Here is a 16176-nt window from a genome sequence, read left to right on the forward strand (position 1 = left end):
TGAGCTCAGCCGGGGTCTTTGTGTATATGTTGGAGAAGGCACTTTCAAGGCACTTTAGGAGAGTTTCCTGCCCGCACATTTGGAAGAGGGTAGCCCTGTTGGACTGAAGCAGCAGAACAACTTTAGAGTCCATTGGCACTTTTAAAACCAACAAAGCTCTTGCGTGCATGCACACTTCCTCAAATTTTTATTCAAGGGATGAGCTCTTGTGTGCATGGAACACTTCCTCACAGGAAAGTTGATACCTTGACTAAAACGCTGTTGGTCTTAAAGGTGCCACTGGACTCTAGGTTTGTTCCGTCCAGCACAAGAAAATGCAGCTGCAAGAGAATATTGAAACTGCATAATACAAAATGTGCATAATAGACCCAAGAAAAATCTACTTTTAAAGTGCATTGGAAGAGTAATTTCCACGGTGTGCAGAAGGAGGCGGCACAACTGAATGGGATTTAGATTTTAGAATGTTGGATAACAATAAAGCAGAGGGTCACAGTAGCTGCTAATGTCTGTGTAAGGGAGTTTGTGTCCAGTGGCAATTTTAAGACCAGCAAGGTTTTATGTAAGGCAGGGGTTCTCAACTTTCCTAATGCTGTGACCCTTTAATACAGTTCCTCATGTTGTGGTGACCGTCCACCGTAAAACTATGCAAGTGTTTGTTCCCAGAAATTAAACAGAAACTGTCCAATGGCGTGAAGATCCATTGCTCATGATTGTATATACATTGTTTTCCCCCAGGGTTTCTCAGTTCAGTTCTGCCTCTTGTCTCACCATGCCAATCTTGCTCTTTTCTGCTGCTCAAGACAGACGAATGCTCTTTCTCGATCTACCCCGCAGGGCTGTTATGTGGATGGCGCCCCCCTCCCCTTCCAAGCTGCTTGTCCTACTGAGATCCCTGTAAAAGGATCGTTCGACCATCAAAGTGGTCCTGAACCCCAGATTGAGAACCGCTGCTTTAGAGTGTGTGCGGAGGAAATACGGCTGCCTGCAGAAAAGAGGCAGAGGACGCTATCCCAGGACCTGTGGCCATAACACCCTGGACATGACAGGGTTGGGAGTGGAAGCTAAGACGAGATGAAAGGCCGTCCGCCCCAGGCCTGAATGGCACCCACCGGCCCCCATTTCCTGCTGGAACTTTTTTGCCCGACTTGCATTGACCTCAAGGCGTCCTTTCATGGGCTATTCCCTGAATGGGGAGCTTGCCGTATTGAAGGTGTGACCCACCGACCCCAGCCAGGGGAGGAGTAGGATGGAAGCAGGTGCCGGAGGAAAGGGATAGGGGGTGTGGGCAGAGAGGTCCCGCAGGCGGGATGGAAGTGGAAAGAATTGCCCTGCGGGAGGCGAAGTGACAGAGTTGGGGGTGTGGAAGCGAAGGGTGTGCTTTCTTTGAGGTGGGCAGTGAGTAGAGCTTCCTGGGTTGAGGAGTGCTGCTTCCCAAGGACTTGCATGGCAGTGTTGTCAACGGGTGGGGGTGGGCAGCGTAGCTGTGGCTTTTCTTTAGTGGGTGTGTGGAAGAAATACAGCCACCTTCAGAAAAGAAGGAGAAGAAGCCATCTCAGGGCCTACGGCCATACCACCCTGAACACGCCCGATCTCGTCTGATCTCGGAAGCTAAGCAGGGTTGGGCCTGGTTAGTACTTGGATGGGAGACCGCCTGGGAATACCGGGTGCTGTAGGCTTTTTGCTGTGGCAGTCCCCGACCCCTTCCTTTTCCCCTTCCTCACAGCAGCCGCAGCTCAAGAGAGCTGAAGGCAGCTTGGGGGGACAGGAGGGAAAGGGAAAACGGAAATCTTACACATGAGATCTTTCCTTTGCTTCTCTTTCGTTCCTTCTGTCCTTTAAAGCCCAGTGAGGGAGTCCTTCTGGAGTCCGTGAGGGAGTAGGCCAGGGTACTTGGTGTTTCCCGGGGACAGAGCTGCCCGTGTTGTTAGGGCTGGGCGTCCGGTGGGAAAAGACGCCGGCCCACTATTCCGAGGCCGAGACACGTGGTTTTTCTTGGGTGAGGGGGAGGAAATAAGGCCGCCTGCAGAAAAGAGGCAGAGGAAGCAGTCCCAGCGCCTACGGCCATACCACCCTGAACACGCCCGATCTCGTCTGATCTCGGAAGCTAAGCAGGGTCGGGCCTGGTTAGTACTTGGATGGGAGACCGCCTGGGAATACCGGGTGCTGTAGGCTTTTTGCCCGGCTGGAGTCGCTGTGGCGGTCCCCCGGCCCCTTCCTTTTCTCCTTCCTCATAGCGGCCGCAGGTCAAGGGGGCTCAACCCGGCTTGGCGGGAAAGGACGAAAGAGGAAGACAGAAATCTTACACGTGAGAGCTTTCCTTTGCTTCTCTTTCGTTCCTTCTGTCCTTTAAAGCCCAGTGAGGGAAGGGAGTCCTTCTGGAGTCCGTGAGGGAGTAGGCCAGGGTACTTGGTGTTTCCCGGGGACAGAGCTGCCCGTGTTGTTAGGGCTGGGCGTCCGGTGGGAAAAGACGCCGGCCCACTATTCCGAGGCCGAGACACGTGGTTTTTCTAGGGTGAGGGGGAGGAAATAAGGCCGCCTGCAGAAAAGAGGCAGAGGAAGCAGTCCCAGCGCCTACGGCCATACCACCCTGAACACGCCCGATCTCGTCTGATCTCAGAAGCTAAGCAGGGTCGGGCCTGGTTAGTACTTGGATGGGAGACCGCCTGGGAATACCGGGTGCTGTAGGCTTTTTGCCCGGCTGGAGTCGCTGTGGCGGTCCCCCGGCCCCTTCCTTTTCTCCTTCCTCACAGCAGCTGCAGCTCACGGGGGCTGAATCCAGCTTGGCTGGAAAGGACGAAAAGGGAAGACAGAAATCTTACAAACAAGAGCTTTCCTTTGCTTCTCTTTCACTCCTTCTGTCCTCAAAAGCCCCAGTGAGGGAGCCCTTCTGGGGTCCGTGAGGGAGCAGGCCTGGGTGCTTGGTGTTTCCAGGGGACACAGATGCCGGTATAGTTAGGGCTGGAGGTCCGGTGGGAAAAGACATCAGCCTTCTATTCTGAGGCTGACACATGTTTTTTTTTCCTTGGGGGGGGGGGAGGGAATACAGCTGCCCGCAGAAAAGAGGCAGCGGAGGCAGGCCCAGGGCCTACGGCCATACCACCCTAAACACGCCCGATCTCGTCTGATCTTGGAAGCCAAGCAGGGTCAGGCCTGGTTAGTACTTGGATGGGAGACCGCCTGGGATATTGGGTGCTGTAGGCTTTTTGCCCAGCTGGACTAGGAGGACAAATCGCCTGGTGACTCCGGGTACCGCAGTATTTTTGCTGTCCAGGACTTGCCGTGATGGCCCCCAGCCCCTTCCTTTTCTCCTTCCTCACTGCAGATGGGAGAGTTGCAACTGAACGCAGGTAGGCAGGAAAGGAAACCAGGAGAAACAGGAAATGTCAGAAGGGGGCGTGTTCTTTCGGTCCTTTTGTCTCCGAAGATGATCTGGAGCTCTTTAGCGGGTTCTGTCGTTCTCCAATGAATCCTGACTTCTACTTTCTCCAACAGGCCGGGCGCAGAGTGTGCAAGACTCACCCCAAGTCACCAGCAAGCTTCTTTGCTGGAGAGGAGATGGAAAGGCCGTTCCCCGCCCCCGCCCCGCGGCCCGAATGGCACCCACCGGTCCCCTCATATCACAATTCTGACTTCCTGTCATAAAGGTCATTTCTTCTAGGGATCTGGTCCTTCTCTCCCAAAAATTTCTATGTGGATGTAGGGTGTGGGGGTGGGAGTAGTACTATAAGCCTGCCCATTAATGTATGTGAGAAATACTATCTAGTTAATCAGAGGGATAAACGCACTGGAGCTTTTATGTATGTGCACAGAAGGGTTAACTGTATAATATGAAACTTCTTTTCCCCTTATTAGTTAACTTGGAATCACTCCCACCCTTCTCTCCGAACTCCCCACCATTAAGATCATAGACCAACCATAAACATGAATTAAAACAGGGGTAAGTCAAACCGCAACCCTCCAGATGTCCATGGACTACAATTCCCATGAGGCTCAGCCAGCAAACGCTAGCAGGGTCTCATGGGATTTGTAGTTCGTGGACATCTGGAGGGCTGCAGCTTGACTACCCCTGGATTAAAACAATGAAGAAAAAATGTATGCTTTCAGCATTCAAGGATGAGACAAAACCTGCTATTAGAGAGCACATTGCTGTCTCGTGGGCTTGTTGTCTGATACTTCCATATCTGCTGTGTGGAATACCAGGTATTCATACCTTGAATAAAACGTTGGTCTTAAAGGTGCCACTGGACTCTAATTTTTTTCTGTCCAGCACAAGAAAATACAGCCGCAAAAGCGAATTGAAACTGCATAACACATGTGGATAATGCGTCCAAGAAAATCTAGTTTTAAAATGCATTGGAAGAGTAATTTGCAAAGTGCGCAAAACTGAATAGGATTTAAATTTCAGAATGCTGGATAATAAAGCAGAGGGTCAGAGTAGCTGCTAATGTCTGTGTGAGGGAGTTTGTGTCCAGTGGCAATTTGAAGACCAGCAAGGTTTTATTTAAGGCAGTGGTTCTCAACTTTCCTAATGTTTTGACCCTTTAATACAGTTCCTCATGTTGTGGTGACCGTCAACAGTAAAACGATGCAAGTGTTCATTCCCAGAAATTAAACAGAAACTGTCCAATGGGGTGAAGATCCATTGCTCATGATTGTATATACATTTTCCCCAGGGTTTCTCAGTTCAGTTCTGCCTCTTGTCTTGATCTACCCCGCAGGGCTGCTGTGTGGATGGTGCACACCCCCCACCGTCAAGCTGCTTGCCCTACTGCGATTGCAGTGAAACGGTCGTTCAACCCTCAAAGTGGTCCTGACCTCCAGATTGATAACCTGGATGGAGTGCTGAAGGCACTGCTGGAGCAGCTGGTGGCTGAGCACAAGCCCCTGCAGGAGGAGCAGCAACAGTGGCAGCGCCACCCTACCGCCGAGCTCCTCACCGTGCCCCAAAACCTGCAAAAGGGTTGTTCCCTTCCAGGTTAAGAACCATTGCTTTAGATGGTGTGTGGAGGAAATACGGCCGCCTGCAGTAAAGAGGCAGCGGAGGCAGCCCCAGCACCTACGGCCATACCACCCTGAACACGCCCGATCTCGTCTGATCTCGGAAGCTAAGCAGGGTCGGGCCTGGTTAGTACTTGGATGGGAGACCGCCTGGGAATACCGGGTGCTGTAGGCTTTTTGCTGTGGCAGTCCCCGACCCCTTCCTTTTCCCCTTCCTCACAGCAGCCGCAGCTCAAGAGAGCTGAAGGCAGCTTGGGGGGACAGGAGGGAAAGGGAAAACGGAAATCTTACACATGAGATCTTTCCTTTGCTTCTCTTTCGTTCCTTCTGTCCTTTAAAGCCCAGTGAGGGAGTCCTTCTGGAGTCCGTGAGGGAGTAGGCCAGGGTACTTGGTGTTTCCCGGGGACAGAGCTGCCCGTGTTGTTAGGGCTGGGCGTCCGGTGGGAAAAGACGCCGGCCCACTATTCCGAGGCCGAGACACGTGGTTTTTCTTGGGTGAGGGGGAGGAAATAAGGCCGCCTGCAGAAAAGAGGCAGAGGAAGCAGTCCCAGCGCCTACGGCCATACCACCCTGAACACGCCCGATCTCGTCTGATCTCGGAAGCTAAGCAGGGTCGGGCCTGGTTAGTACTTGGATGGGAGACCGCCTGGGAATACCGGGTGCTGTAGGCTTTTTGCCCGGCTGGAGTCGCTGTGGCGGTCCCCCGGCCCCTTCCTTTTCTCCTTCCTCATAGCGGCCGCAGGTCAAGGGGGCTCAACCCGGCTTGGCGGGAAAGGACGAAAGAGGAAGACAGAAATCTTACACGTGAGAGCTTTCCTTTGCTTCTCTTTCGTTCCTTCTGTCCTTTAAAGCCCAGTGAGGGAAGGGAGTCCTTCTGGAGTCCGTGAGGGAGTAGGCCAGGGTACTTGGTGTTTCCCGGGGACAGAGCTGCCCGTGTTGTTAGGGCTGGGCGTCCGGTGGGAAAAGACGCCGGCCCACTATTCCGAGGCCGAGACACGTGGTTTTTCTTGGGTGAGGGGGAGGAAATAAGGCCGCCTGCAGAAAAGAGGCAGAGGAAGCAGTCCCAGCGCCTACGGCCATACCACCCTGAACACGCCCGATCTCGTCTGATCTCGGAAGCTAAGCAGGGTCGGGCCTGGTTAGTACTTGGATGGGAGACCGCCTGGGAATACCGGGTGCTGTAGGCTTTTTGCCCGGCTGGAGTCGCTGTGGCGGTCCCCCGGCCCCTTCCTTTTCTCCTTCCTCATAGCGGCCGCAGGTCAAGGGGGCTCAACCCGGCTTGGCGGGAAAGGACGAAAGAGGAAGACAGAAATCTTACACGTGAGAGCTTTCCTTTGCTTCTCTTTCGTTCCTTCTGTCCTTTAAAGCCCAGTGAGGGAAGGGAGTCCTTCTGGAGTCCGTGAGGGAGTAGGCCAGGGTACTTGGTGTTTCCCGGGGACAGAGCTGCCCGTGTTGTTAGGGCTGGGCGTCCGGTGGGAAAAGACGCCGGCCCACTATTCCGAGGCCGAGACACGTGGTTTTTCTAGGGTGAGGGGGAGGAAATAAGGCCGCCTGCAGAAAAGAGGCAGAGGAAGCAGTCCCAGCGCCTACGGCCATACCACCCTGAACACGCCCGATCTCGTCTGATCTCAGAAGCTAAGCAGGGTCGGGCCTGGTTAGTACTTGGATGGGAGACCGCCTGGGAATACCGGGTGCTGTAGGCTTTTTGCCCGGCTGGAGTCGCTGTGGCGGTCCCCCGGCCCCTTCCTTTTCTCCTTCCTCACAGCAGCTGCAGCTCACGGGGGCTGAATCCAGCTTGGCTGGAAAGGACGAAAAGGGAAGACAGAAATCTTACAAACAAGAGCTTTCCTTTGCTTCTCTTTCACTCCTTCTGTCCTCAAAAGCCCCAGTGAGGGAGCCCTTCTGGGGTCCGTGAGGGAGCAGGCCTGGGTGCTTGGTGTTTCCAGGGGACACAGATGCCGGTATAGTTAGGGCTGGAGGTCCGGTGGGAAAAGACATCAGCCTTCTATTCTGAGGCTGACACATGTTTTTTTTTCCTTGGGGGGGGGGGAGGGAATACAGCTGCCCGCAGAAAAGAGGCAGCGGAGGCAGGCCCAGGGCCTACGGCCATACCACCCTAAACACGCCCGATCTCGTCTGATCTTGGAAGCCAAGCAGGGTCAGGCCTGGTTAGTACTTGGATGGGAGACCGCCTGGGATATTGGGTGCTGTAGGCTTTTTGCCCAGCTGGACTAGGAGGACAAATCGCCTGGTGACTCCGGGTACCGCAGTATTTTTGCTGTCCAGGACTTGCCGTGATGGCCCCCAGCCCCTTCCTTTTCTCCTTCCTCACTGCAGATGGGAGAGTTGCAACTGAACGCAGGTAGGCAGGAAAGGAAACCAGGAGAAACAGGAAATGTCAGAAGGGGGCGTGTTCTTTCGGTCCTTTTGTCTCCGAAGATGATCTGGAGCTCTTTAGCGGGTTCTGTCGTTCTCCAATGAATCCTGACTTCTACTTTCTCCAACAGGCCGGGCGCAGAGTGTGCAAGACTCACCCCAAGTCACCAGCAAGCTTCTTTGCTGGAGAGGAGATGGAAAGGCCGTTCCCCGCCCCCGCCCCGCGGCCCGAATGGCACCCACCGGTCCCCTCATATCACAATTCTGACTTCCTGTCATAAAGGTCATTTCTTCTAGGGATCTGGTCCTTCTCTCCCAAAAATTTCTATGTGGATGTAGGGTGTGGGGGTGGGAGTAGTACTATAAGCCTGCCCATTAATGTATGTGAGAAATACTATCTAGTTAATCAGAGGGATAAACGCACTGGAGCTTTTATGTATGTGCACAGAAGGGTTAACTGTATAATATGAAACTTCTTTTCCCCTTATTAGTTAACTTGGAATCACTCCCACCCTTCTCTCCGAACTCCCCACCATTAAGATCATAGACCAACCATAAACATGAATTAAAACAGGGGTAAGTCAAACCGCAACCCTCCAGATGTCCATGGACTACAATTCCCATGAGGCTCAGCCAGCAAACGCTAGCAGGGTCTCATGGGATTTGTAGTTCGTGGACATCTGGAGGGCTGCAGCTTGACTACCCCTGGATTAAAACAATGAAGAAAAAATGTATGCTTTCAGCATTCAAGGATGAGACAAAACCTGCTATTAGAGAGCACATTGCTGTCTCGTGGGCTTGTTGTCTGATACTTCCATATCTGCTGTGTGGAATACCAGGTATTCATACCTTGAATAAAACGTTGGTCTTAAAGGTGCCACTGGACTCTAATTTTTTTCTGTCCAGCACAAGAAAATACAGCCGCAAAAGCGAATTGAAACTGCATAACACATGTGGATAATGCGTCCAAGAAAATCTAGTTTTAAAATGCATTGGAAGAGTAATTTGCAAAGTGCGCAAAACTGAATAGGATTTAAATTTCAGAATGCTGGATAATAAAGCAGAGGGTCAGAGTAGCTGCTAATGTCTGTGTGAGGGAGTTTGTGTCCAGTGGCAATTTGAAGACCAGCAAGGTTTTATTTAAGGCAGTGGTTCTCAACTTTCCTAATGTTTTGACCCTTTAATACAGTTCCTCATGTTGTGGTGACCGTCAACAGTAAAACGATGCAAGTGTTCATTCCCAGAAATTAAACAGAAACTGTCCAATGGGGTGAAGATCCATTGCTCATGATTGTATATACATTTTCCCCAGGGTTTCTCAGTTCAGTTCTGCCTCTTGTCTTGATCTACCCCGCAGGGCTGCTGTGTGGATGGTGCACACCCCCCACCGTCAAGCTGCTTGCCCTACTGCGATTGCAGTGAAACGGTCGTTCAACCCTCAAAGTGGTCCTGACCTCCAGATTGATAACCTGGATGGAGTGCTGAAGGCACTGCTGGAGCAGCTGGTGGCTGAGCACAAGCCCCTGCAGGAGGAGCAGCAACAGTGGCAGCGCCACCCTACCGCCGAGCTCCTCACCGTGCCCCAAAACCTGCAAAAGGGTTGTTCCCTTCCAGGTTAAGAACCATTGCTTTAGATGGTGTGTGGAGGAAATACGGCCGCCTGCAGTAAAGAGGCAGCGGAGGCAGCCCCAGCACCTACGGCCATACCACCCTGAACACGCCCGATCTCGTCTGATCTCGGAAGCTAAGCAGGGTCGGGCCTGGTTAGTACTTGGATGGGAGACCGCCTGGGAATACCGGGTGCTGTAGGCTTTTTGCTGTGGCAGTCCCCGACCCCTTCCTTTTCCCCTTCCTCACAGCAGCCGCAGCTCAAGAGAGCTGAAGGCAGCTTGGGGGGACAGGAGGGAAAGGGAAAACGGAAATCTTACACATGAGATCTTTCCTTTGCTTCTCTTTCGTTCCTTCTGTCCTTTAAAGCCCAGTGAGGGAGTCCTTCTGGAGTCCGTGAGGGAGTAGGCCAGGGTACTTGGTGTTTCCCGGGGACAGAGCTGCCCGTGTTGTTAGGGCTGGGCGTCCGGTGGGAAAAGACGCCGGCCCACTATTCCGAGGCCGAGACACATGGTTTTTCTTGGGTGAGGGGGAGGAAATAAGGCCGCCTGCAGAAAAGAGGCAGAGGAAGCAGTCCCAGGGCCTACGGCCATACCACCCTGAACACGCCCGATCTCGTCTGATCTCGGAAGCTAAGCAGGGTCGGGCCTGGTTAGTACTTGGATGGGAGACCGCCTGGGAATACCGGGTGCTGTAGGCTTTTTGCCAGCTGGAGTCGCTGTGGCGGTCCCTGGCCCCTTCCTTTTCTCCTTCTTTACAGCAGCTCAGGAGAGCAGAACGCAGCTTGACTGGAAAGGAGGAATAGGGAAGACAGAAATCTTTGCTTCTCTTTCATTTGCTTCTCTTTCGTTCCTTCTGTCCTTTAAAGCCCAGTGAGGGAGCAGGCCTGGGTGCTGGGTGTTTTCCACAGACACAGATGCCAGGGCAGTTAGGGCTGTACGTCCGGTGTGAAAAGATGCTGCCCCACCACTCTGAGACCAAGAGACTTTGTTTTTCTGGGGGAGGGGGGAGGAGGAAATATGGCCGGCCGCCCACAGAAAAGAAACAGAGGAGACAGTTTCAGGGCCTACGGCCATACCACCCTGAACACACCCAATCTTGTCTGATCTCGGAAGCTAAACAGAGTCCCTGGCCCTGTCCTTTTCTCCTTCCTCAGTGCAGCCACAGCTCAAGAGAACTGGACCCAGCTTGGCAGAAAAGGAGGAAAGGGGAAGACAGAAATCTTACACACTTCAGGAAACACCCAGAAACCAGTCTTGGTCCCTCACAGACCCCAAAAAGGCTCCCTCACTGGGAGTGTTCAGGGCCCCCCCTGGCCTCAGTAAAATTGTCAAGCCTTGACTGGTCCCCAGTGATAAGAAGGTTGGGGACCACTGATATGGAGGATGGAACAGAGTTGTTCTCTCTTGCCCCGGAGGGATGTACCAGAAACAATGGGATGAAATTATTTCAAAATAAATTCTGTCTAAACATCAAGAAGAAGTTCCTGACAGTTAGAGTGGTTCCTCAGTGGAACAGGCTTCTTCGGGAGGTGCTGAGTTCTCCATCTTTGGAAATTTTTAAACAGAGGCTGGAGAGCCATCTGACGGAGGGGCTGATTCTGTGAAGGCTTAAGAGGTGGCAGGTTACAGTGAATGAGCTATTGGGATGTGAGTGTCCTGCATAGTACAAGGGTTGGAGTAGATGACCCATGAGGTACCTTCCGACTCTATGATTCTATGATTCAAAGGAAAGCTCTTGCGTGTAAGATTTCTGTTTTCCTTTTTCCTCCTGTCCCTCCAAGCTGCCTTCTCCTGACCTGCAGATGCGGTGAGGAAGGAGCCCTATGACAACAAGGCTTCTAGTCCTGAGGAAAATACAATCTTTGAACAACATGGTCAAGAAACCCACTTGGCATACAATAACTTTCACCCCACTAACAACATGACAATGAGTCAATCTACGCAAGAAATACACTTTCTGGACACTACTATAAAAATAAACAATAGATGCTTAGAGACCACCTTGTACTGAAAGCGTACAGACCGACAGACGTACCTGCATGCCTCTAGCTACCATCCAAACAATCCATTGTATAGAGCCAGGCCCTACGTTATAACCGCATCTGCTCCAATCCCACGGATAGAGATTCCCACCTGAATGATGAACAACAAACCTTTTTGTGTGACACAGTTTACTAATTTATCATAATTCATTTTTGCTATATATTCCCACTGTCATGTAGGGAATTCATAGGGCCATTCCACAGGACTTTAATGTAGCAGAAGGCTTGCAAACAGTCCCGGAAAAAGCGATTCGTTGTAGCGCTTAAAGGGAAATCGGGAAAAATGTATTCACCCTCCGAAAAGCGCTACACTCTTGCAAACAATATGCAACACTAGCGAAAAAGACCTGTGCGTTCCCATTGTTGCGGTTCCAACAAAGTCCCTCCCCCCCTGGCTCTCTCCTCCAAACTTCCAGCGAAGCGATCACGATTTTTTTCCCCTCGGAGCAAGCAGAAAGCAACGAACCAGCGAGCCTTCATTCACCCAGCGAGGCTTCTCCGGCTACAGTCCCTCCACAGAAGTTCTTTAAAACTCCCCTAAGTCCCCAAGCACAACACAGCCCCGTTTGCAAGTTCCCTTCATTTTCGTCCGAAAATAGGGCCCATGCGGGGGGGGGGATTTTTCTTTTCACTCGGGGGAGCGTGGTAACGATGAAACGCCAGCTCACATGCCAGCTGCCAGCTAGATGGGTCTCTCCATTGCAACGAATTAAGGCATATTAGTTGCAACGTGATTACTACCGCCCATTGGCTATTCGTTTGAGTGACCGCCAGGGGCGTGACAAAGCAGAGAAAAAATCGCTTCCCGTCTAGCGATTTTTGCGAGACTGGAAACCTGTGGGAAACGAATGAAACGATGCTGGATTCCACTAAAAAAGCAGGTATGCGTAACGCCGAGATTGCACTTTTTAAAATAGCGTTTCCGCTTTGTGGGACCAATTGGCAACATTGGTCCTTGTGTGGAAACACCCATAGTCTGAGGAAGATATCTTGCACTCGAAAGCTCACGCCTTGAATAAATCTTTGCAGGTCTTAAAGGTGCTACTGGACTCTGATTTTATTGTACATGGGCATCTGTGTCCCCAGGAAACAACAAACACCCAGGTCTGCTCCCTCCCGGAACCCTGAAGTGCTCCCTCACTGGGCTTTAAAGGAGAGAAGGAACGAAAGAGAAGCAAAGGAAAGCTCTCGCGTGTACGATTTCTGTCTTCCTCTTTCGTCCTTTCCCGCCAAGCCGGGTTGAACCCCCTTGAACTGCGGCCGCTGTGAGGAAGGAGAAAAGGGGCCGGGGGACCGCCACAGCGACTCCAGCCGGGCAAAAAGCCTACAGCACCCGGTATTCCCAGGCGGTCTCCCATCCAAGTACTAACCAGGCCCGACCCTGCTTAGCTTCCGAGATCAGACTAGATCGGGCGTGTTCAGGGTGGTATGGCCGTAGGCGCTGGGGCTGCTTCCTCTGCCTCTTTTCTGCAGGCGGCCTTATTTCCTCCCCCTCACCCAAGAAAAACCACGTGTCTCGGCCTCGGAATAGTGGGCCGGCGTCTTTTCCCACCGGACGCCCAGCCCTAACAACACGGGCAGCTCTGTCCCCGGGAAACACCAAGTACCCTGGCCTACTCCCTCACGGACTCCAGAAGGACTCCCTCACTGGGCTTTAAAGGACAGAAGGAACGAAAGAGAAGCAAAGGAAAGATCTCATGTGTAAGATTTCCGTTTTCCCTTTCCCTCCTGTCCCCCCAAGCTGCCTTCAGCTCTCTTGAGCTGCGGCTGCTGTGAGGAAGGGGAAAAGGAAGGGGTCGGGGACTGCCACAGCAAAAAGCCTACAGCACCCGGTATTCCCAGGCGGTCTCCCATCCAAGTACTAACCAGGCCCGACCCTGCTTAGCTTCCGAGATCAGACGAGATCGGGCGTGTTCAGGGTGGTATGGCCATAGGCCCTGGGACTGCTTCCTCTGCCTCTTTTCTGCAGGCGGCCTTATTTCCTACCCACCCCCGTAAGGTCGACATGTCTTGGCCTTGGAGTGGTGCGCCGGCATCTTTTCCCACCCGATGCCCAATCCTAAGTACACCAGGACAGCCAATTGTCTCAGGCATAAACACTATCGCCGCGGGGGGTTCTGAGTACATGGATACTCTTCTAACATCAGTATATCAGTATATGGATACTGTTCTTACATCTATGACATCAAGGCTTCTAGTTATGTTCGAGATACCACAGGCTTTCTGAGGAAAATACAATCTTTGAACAACCTTCCAGTGAATACCATTTTAGCCACCGTGGATGTGGAATCCCTGTATACCAACATCCCCGCACTAAATGGATTACAAGCCATTAGGAATACAATTTCTAACAACACCATAGCTGAGAGCCACCAAACCGTGTCAATTTCTTCTCACCCATAACCTCTTCAGATTTGGTGATGATTTGTTCCTTCAGATCAGTGGTACAGCCATGGCCACCCGCATAGCGCCTCCATACACGAACATCTTCATGGCAGACCTGGGGCAACGCTTCCTGAAGGCTCAACCGCTCACACCTCTCGTATACCTGCGATTCATTGCTGATATTTTTATCGCCTGGACACATGGTCAAGAAGCCCACTTGGCATACAATAACTTTCACCCCACTAATAACATGACAATGAGTCAATCTACGCAAGAAATCCACTTTCTGGACACTACTATAAACATAAACAATGCATGCCTAGAGACCACCTTGTGCCGAAAGCGTAAAGACGGACAGACGTACCTGCATGCCTCTAGCTACCATCCTAAACATACCAAACAATCCATTGTATAGAGCCAGGCCCTACGTTATAACCGCATCTGCTCCAATCCCACGGATAGAGATTCCCACCTGAATGATGAACAACAAACCACTTGTGTGTGCCACAGTTTACTAATTTATCATAATTCATTTTTGCTATATATTCCCACTGTCATGTAGGGAATTCTTAGTGCCATTCCGCAGGACTTTAATGTAGCAGAAGGCTTGCAAATTGTAAACGCTACTAATTTGCAGTTCCGCAAGACGTCGCACGCTATCTGCCACACACTCCTGTAACAGTCCCGCAAAAAGCGATTCCTTGTAGCGCTTAAAGGGAAATCGGGAAAAGTGTATTCACCCTCCGAAAAGCGCTACACTCTTGCAAACAATATGCAACACTACCGAAAAAGACCTGTGCGTTCCCATTGTTGCGGTTCCAACAAAGTCCCTCCCCCCTGGCTCTCTCCTCCGAACTTCCAGCGAAGCCATCGACATTTTTTTTTCTCGGAGCGAGCAGAAAGCAACGAACCAGCGAGCCTTCATTCACTCAGCGAGGCTTCTCCGGCTAAAGTCCCTCCACAGAAGTGCTTTAAAACTCCCCTAAGTCCCCAAGCACAACTCAGCCCCGTTTGCAAGTTCCCTTCATTTTCGTCCGAAAATAGGGCCCATGCGGGGGGGGGGATTTTTCTTTTCACTCGGGGGAGCGTGGTAACGATGAAACGCCGGCTCACATGCCAGCTGCCAGCTAGATGGGTCTCTCCGTTGCAACGAATTAAGGCATATTAGTTGTAACGTGTTTTTTTTTTTTAACTTTTCCTAAAGGAAAAGGGGCTTTCCCGGAGCATGATTACTACCGCCCATTGGCTATTCGTTTGAGTGACCGCCAGGGGCGGGACAAAGCAGAGAAAAAATCGCTTCCCGTCTAGCGATTTTTGCGAGACTGGAAACCTGTGGGAAACGAATGAAACGATGCTGGATTCCACTAAAAAAGCAGGTATGCGTAACGCCGAGATTGCACTTTTAAAAATAGCGTTTCCGCTTTGTGGGACCAATTGGCAACATTGGTCCTTGTGCGGAAACACCCATAGTCTGAGGAAGATATCTTGCACTCGAAAGCTCACGCCTTGAATAAATCTTTGCAGGTCTTAAAGGTGCTACAGGACTCTGATTTTATTGTACATGGGCATCTGTGTCCCCAGGAAACAACAAACACCCAGGTCTGCTCCCTCCCGGAACCCTGAAGTGCTCCCTCACTGGGCTTTAAAGGAGAGAAGGAACGAAAGAGAAGCAAAGGAAAGCTCTCACGTGTACGATTTCTGTCTTCCTCTTTCGTCCTTTCCCGCCAAGCCGGGTTGAGCCCCCTTGACCTGCGGCCGCTGTGAGGAAGGAGAAAAGGAAGGGGCCGGGGGACCGCCACAGCGACTCCAGCCGGGCAAAAAGCCTACAGCACCCGGTATTCCCAGGCGGTCTCCCATCCAAGTACTAACCAGGCCCGACCCTGCTTAGCTTCCGAGATCCGACGAGATCGGGCGTGTTCAGGGTGGTATGGCCGTAGGCCCTGGGATGGCTTCCTCTGCCTCTTTTCTGCAGGCGGCCTTATTTCCTCCCCCTCACCCAAGAAAAACCACGTGTCTCGGCCTCGGAATAGTGGGCCGGCGTCTTTTCCCACCGGACGCCCAGCCCTAACAACACGGGCAGCTCTGTCCCCGGGAAACACCAAGTACCCTGGCCTACTCCCTCACGGACTCCAGAAGGACTCCCTCACTGGGCTTTAAAGGACAGAAGGAACGAAAGAGAAGCAAAGGAAAGATCTCATGTGTAAGATTTCCGTTTTCCTTTTCCCTCCTGTCCCCCCAAGCTGCCTTCAGCTCTCTTGAGCTGCGGCTGCTGTGAGGAAGGGGAAAAGGAAGGGGTCGGGGACTGCCACAGCAAAAAGCCTACAGCACCCGGTATTCCCAGGCGGTCTCCCATCCAAGTACTAACCAGGCCCGACCCTGCTTAGCTTCCGAGATCAGACGAGATCGGGCGTGTTCAGGGTGGTATGGCCGTAGGCCCTGGGACTGCTTCCTCTGCCTCTTTTCTGCAGGCGGCCTTATTTCCTACCCACCCCCGTAAGGTCGACATGTCTTGGCCTTGGAGTGGTGCGCCGGCATCTTTTCCCACCCGATGCCCAATCCTAAGTACACCAGGACAGCCAATTGTCTCAGGCATAAACACTATCGCCGCGGGGGGTTCTGAGTACATGGATACTCTTCTAACATCAGTATATCAGTATATGGATACTGTTCTAACATCTATGACCTCAAGGCTTCTAGTTATGTTCGAGATACCACAGGCTTTCTGAGGAAAATACAATCTTTGAACAACCTTCCAGTGAATACCA

At 52.0% G+C, this 16176-nt stretch overlaps 13 non-coding genes and 2 pseudogenes across 13 annotated transcripts; 11 read left to right on the plus strand and 4 right to left on the minus strand.

The window, feature by feature from the left end:
* Window positions 1–1557: 1557 nt before the first annotated feature.
* Window positions 1558–1676, plus strand: LOC143830985 (5S ribosomal RNA). Its single transcript, XR_013228633.1, has one exon. It is a non-coding gene; the product is annotated as a 5S ribosomal RNA (ribosomal RNA).
* A 377-nt stretch (window positions 1677–2053) lies between these two features.
* LOC143830996 (5S ribosomal RNA) lies at window positions 2054–2172 on the plus strand. The gene has a single exon (XR_013228644.1). It is a non-coding gene; the product is annotated as a 5S ribosomal RNA (ribosomal RNA).
* Window positions 2173–2569: 397 nt separating this feature from the next.
* Window positions 2570–2688, plus strand: LOC143831011 (5S ribosomal RNA). The gene has a single exon (XR_013228660.1). It is a non-coding gene; the product is annotated as a 5S ribosomal RNA (ribosomal RNA).
* Window positions 2689–3083: 395 nt separating this feature from the next.
* LOC143831048 (5S ribosomal RNA) lies at window positions 3084–3201 on the plus strand (annotated as a pseudogene).
* A 1853-nt stretch (window positions 3202–5054) lies between these two features.
* Window positions 5055–5173, plus strand: LOC143831005 (5S ribosomal RNA). Its single transcript, XR_013228654.1, has one exon. It is a non-coding gene; the product is annotated as a 5S ribosomal RNA (ribosomal RNA).
* Window positions 5174–5550: 377 nt separating this feature from the next.
* LOC143831007 (5S ribosomal RNA) lies at window positions 5551–5669 on the plus strand. The gene has a single exon (XR_013228656.1). It is a non-coding gene; the product is annotated as a 5S ribosomal RNA (ribosomal RNA).
* Window positions 5670–6066: 397 nt separating this feature from the next.
* LOC143831063 (5S ribosomal RNA) lies at window positions 6067–6185 on the plus strand. Its single transcript, XR_013228696.1, has one exon. It is a non-coding gene; the product is annotated as a 5S ribosomal RNA (ribosomal RNA).
* A 397-nt stretch (window positions 6186–6582) lies between these two features.
* Window positions 6583–6701, plus strand: LOC143831013 (5S ribosomal RNA). The gene has a single exon (XR_013228662.1). It is a non-coding gene; the product is annotated as a 5S ribosomal RNA (ribosomal RNA).
* A 395-nt stretch (window positions 6702–7096) lies between these two features.
* Window positions 7097–7214, plus strand: LOC143831061 (5S ribosomal RNA; annotated as a pseudogene).
* A 1853-nt stretch (window positions 7215–9067) lies between these two features.
* Window positions 9068–9186, plus strand: LOC143831006 (5S ribosomal RNA). The gene has a single exon (XR_013228655.1). It is a non-coding gene; the product is annotated as a 5S ribosomal RNA (ribosomal RNA).
* A 377-nt stretch (window positions 9187–9563) lies between these two features.
* Window positions 9564–9682, plus strand: LOC143831064 (5S ribosomal RNA). The gene has a single exon (XR_013228697.1). It is a non-coding gene; the product is annotated as a 5S ribosomal RNA (ribosomal RNA).
* A 2665-nt stretch (window positions 9683–12347) lies between these two features.
* On the minus strand, window positions 12348–12466 carry LOC143831024 (5S ribosomal RNA). The gene has a single exon (XR_013228667.1). It is a non-coding gene; the product is annotated as a 5S ribosomal RNA (ribosomal RNA).
* Window positions 12467–12843: 377 nt separating this feature from the next.
* On the minus strand, window positions 12844–12962 carry LOC143831003 (5S ribosomal RNA). The gene has a single exon (XR_013228651.1). It is a non-coding gene; the product is annotated as a 5S ribosomal RNA (ribosomal RNA).
* A 2269-nt stretch (window positions 12963–15231) lies between these two features.
* LOC143831004 (5S ribosomal RNA) lies at window positions 15232–15350 on the minus strand. The gene has a single exon (XR_013228653.1). It is a non-coding gene; the product is annotated as a 5S ribosomal RNA (ribosomal RNA).
* A 377-nt stretch (window positions 15351–15727) lies between these two features.
* LOC143830986 (5S ribosomal RNA) lies at window positions 15728–15846 on the minus strand. Its single transcript, XR_013228634.1, has one exon. It is a non-coding gene; the product is annotated as a 5S ribosomal RNA (ribosomal RNA).
* Window positions 15847–16176: the final 330 nt, after the last annotated feature.

The sequence above is a fragment of the Paroedura picta genome, chromosome 2 (assembly GCF_049243985.1).
Source record: "Paroedura picta isolate Pp20150507F chromosome 2, Ppicta_v3.0, whole genome shotgun sequence".
NCBI lineage: Eukaryota > Metazoa > Chordata > Lepidosauria > Squamata > Gekkonidae > Paroedura > Paroedura picta.